Genomic DNA, 12,787 nt, shown 5'->3' on the forward strand with positions numbered 1-12,787 from the left:
AAATATGGGGGTTTTGTCCCTGTAGAAGGTCAGCATGTTCTTTAGTCACCTGACAAATATGGATGCATTCATCAGGGGTCAGGGTGGAAGTTAATATGTAGTACATGTCTGCCTAAGTAAAGTGGTAAGCTTGAGTCAGGTGGATGAAATCCTTCCTATACTTAGTAGGCTTTTCAGAAAATGAGCCTAATTTGCCCTCTATATGGAACACATCTCCCATGTGGGAACATTGAGTGGACTGTCTCTTCAGTCCCTCAGAGAAGGAACAGGTGTTTTGCTGGGAAAGTTTTATGTCATGTATGGGGAAGGGATGGCAAAGTAGAGGGGAAACATGAATGTGAGATCTGAGGAGGAAGATCCAATGGGGGAGCAGTGGGGCTTTGGGGAGGCTGTAGGACCCCAAAATCTGTAAGGAGGGGGAACATTTGCTATTTCTGGGGCCTCACAGCTATAAGTCTGTGAGGATTAATTATAAAGAAGGACAAGGCTGACATAATGAGGGCTTTGAGCTGAGGAAAATGAAATCCTGGAGATAAGCTATCTCAGACCACTTGCCATTCTTAGGAGGTAAGTTTTTAAATCTTGGAGATTTTATTGATCAAAGGTCCTATACTTTTGGGCCATTGGTGTAAATCATTTAATTTATATTTAAATATAGTTATATTTAAATATAAACCAAGTGCTGAGCCTAATGAGGCATTTGATTTTGAGGTTAGTTTGGGCATAATGGACTGAGTAATTCCCAAGTTAGAGATGCTTGACTGGAGTATCAGTTCGAGATTAGATCATCCCCCCAAATCTTCCTGATACTGGACTGGATGGTTCCACTGGAGAATGGGTAGAATGTCTTCACCCCAATCTCAATGGTGGGGGAACCCCCTGGGGTCCCAGGGTGCCAAAAGGTGATTTTTGGGGCAGGGTGCCTATCCACTGGAGACTGAATGGGAAGGCAGTTGTTGGATATAGGAACAAAATGGCAAGGAGGTCTCTGAACCAGAGGTCTACAGAAGGGAGAGATTGGAGAGAAGATGGCAAGGATGTGGGAAGGGGGTGAGAAGGGGGATGCTTTCAGCACCAATAAAGGATTTGATACAAATCTTTTCTCCATTTATGTAGCATAAAGCCACAAAAACCTAGCCCAAATTTGAGATTGATAACGGGTTGCCAACTGGCATCTGAGAGTGAAATTGGACTTAGAAAGTGTATCTTTCTGTAGGATGGGGAGACAGTCAATTTGGGGATTCAGCTGTAGCTGTGTGAGTAGTGGCTGGGGGTGCCCCCGAACTCAGAGAACCATAAGGAATGCTAGATGCTCAATGGTCATTTTCCAGGTCTCATTGGATATTTAACTTGACTCTGAGGAAAAGGAGTAGGTATGGGGGAAAAGAAAAGGGCAAATATTACTTCACTCCAGTTTCCTGGTCAGGGAACCAAAATTTAGGCCCCAAAATAACTGAAGCGGGTGCAGACCTTACGAATTTAGCAAAGCCAAAATCAATGAGATTAAAACAAAAAATTCAAAAAAATTAACAAAACAAAAAGTTGATTCTTTACTAAGGTTTTGTCAATTTTATTTATTTATCAAAGTTAAAAAGAAAAAAAAACCCTCAAATTAATAAAATTCATGAAGAGAAATAAAACATTACCATGGACACTATCAAAATAGAGATGATAATTAGAAACTATTTTGAAAATTTATACTCTGGTAAAATAGAAACGTCTGAAGACATTGACAGATTTCTAGAGGCATATGACCTAACCTAACCAAATTGAATAAGGAGGACATAGAAAATTTAAACAGATAATTTTTTTAAATAAGAATGGTGTTTTTTTTCTTTAAATATCTTTATTTATTTTTATGTGGTGCTGAGGATCAAACTTGGTGCCCCACATGTGAGAGGTAAGCGCTCTGCCACTGAGCCAAAACTCCAGCACTAAATAGATCAATTTTAAACAATGAAGTTGAAGATGCCATCGAAATCATAAAAACAAAGAAAAGTCTAGGACCAGGAGGATTCTCAGCTGGATTTTACCAGACTTTGAACAAAGAACTAAAACCAGTTCTCCTCAAATTATTCTATGAAACAGAAAAGGAGTGAACTCTTCTAAACTCATTCTATAATGCTAGTATGACCCTGATAACAAAACTAAACAAAGACACATCAAGGAAAAATAACTTCACACCAAAAACTCTGGTGCATAGGTTTATGCATGTTGACTCAGTAATTTTATATGATAGTACAAAGCATACCTTTGAGAGTTTAATGAAACAGAATATGAAAATAATGTCTTATACCACTAAGATTATAATCTTATAACCCTTGCCACAAAAGGAAAGAAATAGTACTTCATAATTTTGTCAAAGATATGCCCTCTTTAACTCCTCAACTTTCCCCCATCCTACAGAAAGCTGTGGAATTTATGAAATGTACATCACCACTAAAGCAAATAACAATATAAATTAAAATCTCTATTAACTTATTTACTTTTTCTCCAAAGGCTCCTTTACTCAACTAATAAAATTTGTTATTATCAATACAACATTCAACTGCAAAACAAACAAATATGGATGTCCTAAAAATGTCAAATAATTGTTGAATCTGAGTAAGTCTTTGGGCCTATACTGTTATATTGATTTTTCTCCTGATGGAGAAATGTACAGTTATGTACACTTACAAAATATATTTATAACTAAATACAATCAATTGATCACTGATATTTCTCTTATATTGAAATAGTATAATAAGTTCGCTTTTAAATGGAAAATTGCTATGAAAGCATATATTAAAAAAAAACCTTATATTTTTCTGTCCCAAACTACACTTTCAGTTTTGTAAACATTAATTATAGATTTAATCTTTAAGAACATACTTTCTAATTAATTACATCTAACTCCAAGTGAAATAATATCAGTATGCCTTGAGGAAAATTATTAAATTTGTATTTACAACTTTGTTCCTGTCTTTCCCCTTAAATGTAATTTAGCCTGTGAATGGTGATTGCCCATAGTCATTTAATTTCTCTGCATGTTTTCCTAAAGGTATCAGAGAAAGTGTGACTAATAAACTTCATTTACTCAGAAATATATTTGAGATTTTAAAATTTATCCTTAGATTCCCAAGTATTTTATTTTTTTGAGGCTATTGTAAGTGGGGTAGTTTTTCTCATTTTCTTTTCAGAGGATTTGTCGCTGATATACAGAAATGCTTTTAATTTATGGGTGTTGATTTTATATCCTGCTACTTTGCTGAATTCATTTACTAGTTCTAGAAGTTTTCTGGTGGAGCTTTTTGGGTCTTCTAGGTATAGAATCATACCATCAGCAAATAGTGCTAATTTAAGTTCTTCTTTTCCTATACATATTTCTTTAATTTCTTTCATCTATATAATTGCTCTGGCCAGTGTTTCAAGAACTTTTTTGAATAGAAGTGGTGAAAGAGGGCATCCTTGCCTTGTTCCAGTTTTTAAAAGGAATGCCTTTATTTATTTATTTATTTTCATTTAGAATGATTAGCCTGGGGCTTGGTGTAGATAGCCTTTATGATATTGGAGATATGTTCCTGTTATCCCTAGTTTTTCTAGTGTTTTGAACATGAAAGGATGCTATATTTTGTCAAATGCTTTTTCTGAATCTATTGAGATGATCATATTATTCTTATCTTTGAGTCTATTGATGTGATAAATAACAGTTATTGATTTCCTTATGTTGAACCAATCTTGCATCCCTGGGATGAATCCCACTTGATCATGGTGCACAATCTTTTTTATGTTTTTGTATTTGATTTGCTAGAATTCTATTGAGATTTTTGCATCTATGTTTATTAGAAATATTGGTCTAAAGTTTTCTTTCTTTGAAGTGTCTTTGCCTGGTTTGGGGATCAGGAATAAGTTTGGAAGTGCTGCTTCTTTTTCTATTTCTTGAAATAAATTATAGAACTCAGCTGTGTACCCAACTGGCCCTGGGATTTTCTTGGTTGGTGAGCTTCTGTTGGCATCTTCTATTCCCTCACTTGATATTGGTCTGTTTAAATTGTGTATATCTTCCTGACGCAATCTGGGCAAATTGTATGACTTAAGAAATTTGTCAATGCCTTCAATGTCTTCTATTTTATTGGAGTATAAGTTTTGAAAAATAATTTCTAATTATCCTCTATATTTCTGTAGTGTCTATTGTGATATTACTTTTTTCATCACGTATGCTGGTAATTTGAGTTTTCTCTCTCCTTCTCTTTGTTAGCGTCATTGGAGAAGATAATGCTAAGTGAAGTTATCCAACCTCAAAAGACAAATGCTAAATGTTTTCTCTGATATAAGGAGGCTGATTCATAGTGGGGTAGGGAGGGGGAGCATGGAAGGTATAGATGATATCTAGATAGGGCAGAAGGGTGGGAGGGAAAGGGAGGGGTCTGGGGGTTAGCAAGGATGGTGGAATGTGATGGACATCATTATCCAAAGTACATGAAGTGAATTAGTGTCAACATAATTTATATACAATCAGAGATATAAAAATTGTGCTGTATATGTGTAATAAAAATTATAATGCATTCCGCTGTCAAAATCAATAAAAAAAATTATCCTTAGAACTCAAGCTGTCCCTGTCCTGCTGATTGCAAGAAAATAAAATCAGCATGCAAAAGAAAAATCCACACTGCCATGCGTGTTACAATTCTGTTCACTATAGCCATGAGAGGGAATGGGGAATGAATAAAGAAAATGTGGCATGCATTCACATGGTAATTTAATTCATTTATGAAAAAGAAGAAAATCCTCTCATTTGCAGCAATAAAAATGGAAGTTAACGATATCATATTATATAAAATAGCCATCCACCAAAAGACAAATAGTGAATGAGATCCTTCAGTTGTAGAACTTAAACAAAGGTTGATATCAAAAAAGTAGATAGTAAAATGTCAATAGGTGGTATTGTAGAGGTTTTGGAGAAAGAGTGTGAATATGCTGCTCAAAGGTTATAAATTTCAGTTATATTAGGTATTTTCAGAAAATCTCTTATATAACGTGAATATTGTTTAGAACATACTGACTCATGAAAAATGTTAAGATAGTAGATACAGTTGTGATTTTTATGTTAAGAACAATTTATAACAGAGGATCAAAATGGCAGAATAGAGAAGATTACTTTCTTGGTTGTTCATAGTGTGAAACAAAGAAAGCAGACAGGAAGCTTTCAGCAAGGCAGGTGAAGAAACAGAGAGGGGAAGTTTACTGAAAATTAATTCTGGACTTCAAAGCAGATTGGGGACTCAGGAGGTTGGATATAATAAAATAAAGAAGAAATCCATAGTGCTGCTTCAGCTGGTAGTAGTGCCTCGTGGAGAAATCATGTTCACAAAAAAAGTGAATGATAGGTCAATTAAAGGAACATGCATTTTTAGGAGGCCTGAGGTGTGTCTTGGTGTAGAGAGAACAGAGATCAAAGACATTGTCTGACCAATCTGAAATGTGTGCTGATAGTCTTGTGTGGGAAAGAAGCCATTCAGGGGGCTGGGGATTCGGCTCAAGCGGTAGCGCGCTCGCCTGGCATGTGTGCGGCCCGGGTTCGATCCTCAGCACCACATACAAAGATGTTGTGTCAGCCGAAAACTAAAAAATAAACATTAAAAAAAATTCTCTCTCTCACTCTCTCTTTAAAAAAAAAAAAAAAAAGAAGCCATTCAGGGAGGACAGGGAGGATAAAGATAGAAACCATTTTACAGTTTCTGCATGGGGGCCAGAACCTTGAGGGAACTGATTCTTTGCTAACTTATCATGGCCCAATATACAGGCCTGGCAAACCTGCACTACACAAGAATGTGCTAAGTGACCAGGAGAAAATCAAATGTGGAGAGGGATTTAAAGAGGAGGAATACAGATCAAGGAAACCCACCTGGCTCCCCCCTCCCTTCAGACCAGCAGCTTGAATAACTGGCTGAGAGAGATGTTCCCAGCTGGGAATTTGAAAGGGCTGGGATGGGTTTGATTGAGTTTAGAGACTGAATCCAAAAGAACAGAAAACACAGGATACAAATAAACCAATCAATAAATGTGCAAAGAAACTGAACAGATACTCCACACAAGAAGAAATACAAATATGTATTTCAGAAATACATGAAAAAATGTTAACATCTCTGCAATTAGATAAGTGCAAATTAAAACTATTCTGAGGTTTCATCTCACTCCAGTCAGAATGGCAATTATGAAGAATACAAATAATAATAAATCTTGGCAAGGATGTGGAGGAAAAGTACATTTATACATTGCTGGTGGAACTGCAAACTGGTGAACCTCTCTGGAAAGCAGTATGATGATACCTCAGAAAACTTGGAATGAAACCACCATTTGACCCAGTTATCCCACTCCTTAACATATACCACAAAGACCTAAAATCAACATACTAGAGTGATGTAGCCACATCAATGTTCATAACAGCTTAATTCACAATAAGCTGTGGCCCCAACCCAGATGCCCTTCAATAGATGCATAACTAAAGAAAATGTGATACATATACACAATGAAATGCTACTCAGCCATAAGGAAGAATGAAACTATGGCATTTGCCAGTAAATGCATGGAACTGGAGGTTATCATGTTAAGCAAAATAAACTAATCCTCAAAATCCAAAGGCCAAATGTCCTCTTTTATATAGAGATGCTGACTCACAATAGATTGAGGGTGGGGTAGGGAGGAGTGGAGTTTCACCAGATTGAACGGGGGTAATGGGGGAAAGAGAGAGGGGATAGGAATGGGAAAGACAGCAGGCTACATCAGACATAACTTTCCTATGTTCATATATGAATACACATTCATATACACACACCCATACATATGAATACATGTTCATATACATACACGACTAGTGTGACCAGTGTAACTCTATATTATGCACAACCACAAGAATGGGACGTTATTCTCTATGTACGTGTGATATGTCAAAATACATTCTACTGTCATATATAACAAAAAAGAACAAATTAAAAAATAATCCAAGCTTCCCCCCACCTAAAAAAAAATCCAGTATACTACAGTGAAGAGCCACATCAATGTTTATAGCTGCTAAATATATGATAGCTAAGCTATGGAACCAATGTAGATACCCCCAATAGATGAATGCATAAAGAAAATGTGGTATATATACACAATGCAATATTACTCAGCCATAAAGAAGAATGAAATTATGGCATTTGCTGGTAAATGGATGGAACTGGAGACTATCATGCTAAGTGAAGTAAAGCAATTCCCAAATACCAAAGACTGAATGTGCTTTCTGATATGTGAATGCTTACACACAATAAGGGGGCAGAGAGAAGAATAGAAATTCATTGGATTATACAAAGGGGAATGAAGGGAAGGGAGGGGGAATGAGAATAGGAAAGCCAGTAGAATGAATAAGAATAAATTTCCTATATTTATATATGAATATACAACCACTGAAACTCTACATCATATACAACCACAAGAATGGGATCCTAAATTATATTCCAAGTATGTGTAATATGTCAAAAAACATTCTGCTTTCATGTATATCTAAACAGAACAAATTATAAAAAGATTAAAAAATTAAAAAAAAAGAAACATTGGTTGGTAAATGTCTCCTTGCTTCTGGTTAATATTTGGTGCCTGTTAAAAAGAAGAAAACATGGCTATCATGCTGTGTCAGGTAGATTGGAATGCCCTCTTTCAGGAAAATCTTTTCTGTTTGGGGATAGGTCTGCTTACTCAATGTTGTATTCTGATTGGGTGGTAGGTATCATGAGTGACTACATTTTGGTTTGATCTGGTGTATTGGAACTAAGCAGGTGCCCAGTGCAAAGGTAATAGCCTCTCATATATTTTGTACAGTTTGTACTCTGTTGTGCCTTAGGAGGCTGAATCAATATGGCTACTTGATATCTTACTTCTGGTTGGGTTCAAATGATTGGAATTGATATGGATTAGATATGAGGTATTCCCTGAAAATTTATGTGTGAGAAAATTCAGGAATGGTTAAAGGTGAAATGATCAGATTATGAAGGTTTAAACTAATCAGCAGCTTAATCCATTTGATGAATTAATCATTTGAATGGATTAATGGGTGTCAACTATAGGCAGGTTGATTATGAGAGGAGGAAGTAGGTCACTGGGGGTATGTTCTTGGGTATTATATTTTTCTTGGCTCCTTAACACTCAAGGTCTCTACTACGGTGAACTGAGAAGCTCTCCTCCACTATGCCTTCTGCTTATATGTTCTGAGTAGGTATTCTGACCATGGAAATAGACAGGGAAACATTCCCCCATGAGCAAAAGCCCAGGGGGGCAACTGAAACCCTAATTCCCATGATTGGAATACCCAACATCCTCCTTCTGAGGTAATAAGACAACTAGGCAGGCACTATCGGGTTTCCTTAGCAATGTCCTTGGAGAGAAGGAATTGTGTTTGTATTAACCTGGACCTTATCTCAGTTAGATAGCACTTGGGTTAAAGAAATACTAATTAGAATATAGTTATGGTAATGGGAGATATGTGTTCTTTGAGTTAATAAGCTCCCAGCAGGGAGGAGTGAACACTTCACTTCTGCACTTATTCTTCACCACTTCATTTCACTCCTCTCCTTCTCCATCCTGTCTGCTTGCATTATTTGTGTCTGTCTGGTGTTAAGCTATTTGAGTTCTTTATATATTATGGATGTTAATCCTTTTTCAGAGGAGTAGCTGGCCAAGATTTTGTTCCAGTCTTCTTTATCTTTTCTCACATTCAATCATTTCATTTGCTGTGTAGAATCTTTTTAATTTGATGGCATTTTATTTCTTGAGCTTTAGGGGTCTTGTTGAGGAATTTGGTGAGAATGCCAATATGATGGAATTTTAATCATTTATTTTCTTCTAGAAGTTCCAAAGTTCCTAATTGAATTCCCGAGTCTACAAAACACTTTATTTTGACTTTTGTGAAGGGATATTGTTTCATTTTCTACATTTGCACACTCCTTTTCCTGCCACTATTATCAACACATATTTTTGGTAACTTTGTCAAGTATCAGATGACTGTAAGTGCACTGATTTTTCCCTGTATCTTTTATTTTATTTCAGTGATCTTTGTGTTTATTTTGATGCAAATTCCATGCTACTTTTGTTACTATATGTCTGTAATATAATTTGAGGTCAGGTATTGTGATGATTCCAGCATCACTGTTCTTGCTAAGAATAGCTTTGGCTGTTCTGGGTGTCTTATTATTCAAAATGAATTTTAGGACTGCTTTTTTCTAGTTTTGTGAAAAATGTCTCAAAGCTTAAATGTTTAATTCTGGGCATGATTTCTTGTTTTCCTTTTGTTTCTCAGGACTGTATTGCTTGTTTGGAACAATGAGAAAAGAATTTTGTCATCTTTCTTGAAAAAGCAATTTCAGGAATGTCCATGCTTTTTATCAGGTGTAGAGCACACTTTCACATTCAGATAAAAATATGACTTTTTAAAGACAGAGCTTTGATAAAATTAACTAATTCATTTTTCATGTTGGAATATATAGAATACAGACTTGCTATAGATGTGAAAGTCCTCACCCAAATAAACACCTCTGTGGTGTTTCCCCACCAATTCTCAGTATTCTTTATTATGAGATTTTTAAAAATGTAATTTTAGGAGCTTCTGATTTTTTAGAGTGTGAATGACATCCATACTTCCATAAGGAGTAATCTTTTAGAGACTTAGAATGTGGTAATCACATTCACCCAGCACACAAGATAACTAAAGACAGGAGTCAGAAAAAAAAATCTTACCAGTCTCTCTAACTATGATTTTGACAGAAATCTTTGTGTTATTTTCCCCAATCTAAAAACACTATATCTCTCAGTATATAGTCTAAGGTAGACAAATGACACCTTAGCTAATAAAAATGTTTAATAATGTTATTTGATATCAAAGGATTTTAAAAATTTTCCCTAAGTAATTTGTGTACTTCTTCTGACAATGAGCTTGCAACAGCCACAAATCTGGCAATTCAAAAGTTAATAAATTTTTCCCAATTAAATCTACCAATGTTCAAGACTTTTGAGAATTGGTGAGCATTAGCTATCGACATTTTTAATGAGTGTGTCTGAGTTACAATTGATTCTTCTTCATGATAGGATTTAATTTTTCTTCCAGTGATTTGTTTAGATCTTGATCATACCAGAAGACCTGCCAGAAAATTCCAAAAGATCTTTTTGCTCCTCCTTGTAGTATATACAATGCACAGCACGTTGAACAGTAAACAAATGACTACACACTTAATTTGCTGTCACACAACATACCTAGTTCTATGATAATATTTAAGTTTTGTTAGCTTCCTTGTCTGTTTCTGCTACAGTAATAAAATACTCCAGACTATGTAATTTATAAATGATACCTGTCTATTTTATAAAAATACCAGCTTGTTTCTCACAGTCCTGTAAGCAGACTATCCATGAGATAGGCACCAGTAGGTTTGATGTCTATAAGGACTTAGTTTCAGCTTCCAACTCTGCACATTGTTGCTCTAAACTTTTGAGGGTAGAATTACTGTGTTCTCACAGAAAAGAAAAGATGGAAAGGGGCAAAACTCTCTGTCAAGTCTCTGAGAATCTTCAAGGCCAATCAATCACCTTTCATGTATTTCCCATATCAAATGATACTCATATTAACTGTTGAAGTAATCAAATTGCTTTTCGAAATGCAGATTATTTATTTCTCATAGTTTTCACAGATAAAGAAGATCTTCCTGGCTGTTCCAATTTTTGTACAGATATTTTTCCTGGTTGTGATTCTTTGTTAATATGACTTTGGTGTCTTCTCATTCATTAAGAAGACTCATGATTATGATAATGAAAAATCATATTAAACATCTCTTTATTCTATTCATTTCAGTATTAAAATGTAAATATTGTATTCCATTTTAATTTTGAAAAATTATAAGTTTCCATTTTATGTTCTTTATTTAGCTATTGGCCACTCAAGAATATCTGGTACAATTAATTTCTACATATTTGTGAATTTTCTAAATTTTCTTCTGTTATTATTTTCTCATATTGTCCTGTTATTGTCAGAAAAGATACTTGATTTCACTCATCTCAAAAATTTAAGTGCTGTTTTGTGGCCAAACCTAGTTCTGTTCTGCAGAATGTTCAATAGGCAGTTGAGAATCTGTACATGTCAGGTGGAATATTATGCATATTTATCAGATTCATTTGCTCTACAGCATATTCTAAGTTTAAAGTTTTTTTGTGGTTTATTTTCCTCTATGGGTGATATGTTATGGCTAAAAAGTGGATTTTTGAAATCACCTATTATTATTGCATTGCAAGTTATCCCTCTTTCTAGATCTCAATATTTTAGTTATAAAAAGAGGCTCTCTGACATTCAGTTAATATGTATTTACAAGTGTTATATCCTGTATATCTCTTTATCATGATATAGTAGTGTTTCTCATTTCGTTTTACTGTTTTTGAGTTAAAGACTATTTGGTCTTATATAGGTATAGTTATTTCTACTCCTTTTTGTTTTTATTTGCATGAAATATTTTTTTTTCATTACTTCACTTTCAGTATTTTGTGTCTTACATATTTTGGAGGCAACATGTATTTTGGTATTTTTTTAAGTTGATCCAATCACTCTATATCTTTGGAGAATTTAATAGATGTATACTGTAGATTTTGTGTAGAATTTCTGAAGCGATCCTTGATCATTTGCTGTCTACTGCCATTATAACTCCTGGTCTTCGATGGCAGACACCATGCTGGATTGGAATCTTATGGCCCTCAATGTTTGTGCAATTTAGATGTACCTAAAGTACATGACCCCCGAGGCTGTCATTGCACTAGGGTGTGTCTGAAGCCCACAACCACTGAGGCATGCCTATATTTTGGTTTTGCTGGAGCCTAAAATGTCCTATATTCTTCCATCTGTGACTTTTTTTCAGAAGAATAAATCTCTTTCCAAAGGGCTGTTTCCCACCTGGCACTGGGGCAAGACTGAAGTTTTAGTATGTGGGTCCTGGCCTGTGATCAGGCTCTGTAGATGTGTACCTTGTCTAGGATTTTACTTGATGGCCCAGTGTTGGGTTTCAAATAAAATCTATGCTTGCTTTCCCCTCCTCCCTTCAAGTACATGGTAAATGTCTGCACTGTCCTAACCTTGGAATAGATAGTGGCGACTTGGATAATATAAAATTATCTTTCCTATAATCTTAAATTTGTCTCATTATAATTACATAATAACCAAAACCTGATCTCTCACCTGGTTCCTTAGTTCTGTTTTTTTTTTTTTTAGAGAGAGAGAGAGAGAGAGAGAGAGAGAGAGAGAGGAGAGAATTTCTTAATATTTATTTTTTAGTTTTTGGCAGACACAACATCTTTGTATGTGGTGCTGAGGATCAAACCTGGGCCGCACACATGCCAGGCAAGTGCACTACCACTTGAGCCACATCCCCAGCCCTGGTTCCTTAGTTCTTGTGAATAATTTTCATCTTTATATTTCTATGGAAGAATATTTATTGGGAAATCCTCATCTATCATCTTGCTCTACCTCCCTGTCAGAATCTACATTTTTATTGACTCACTGAAATTGTACATAGTAGTACCAAACTTATTATATGCTATGTTTATTATGTACCAAAATTAAGCCATATTTGTACATGCACATAATATAATTTGATCAATATCATTTCCCAATACCTTCCTATTCTTCCTCTCCTCCCTTTCCTGTTCTGCTTTTCATACTCTATTGCTCTCTCTTTTATTATAGTTATTGTTATTTTATTTAGTGCAGTGTGTGTGTGTGTGTGTGTGTATCCAGTTCATTGTG

The sequence above is a fragment of the Marmota monax genome, unplaced genomic scaffold (assembly GCF_021218885.2).
Source record: "Marmota monax isolate L192 unplaced genomic scaffold, Marmota_monax_Labrador192_F-V1.1 WCK01_AAM20220418_F8-fsc00280, whole genome shotgun sequence".
NCBI lineage: Eukaryota > Metazoa > Chordata > Mammalia > Rodentia > Sciuridae > Marmota > Marmota monax.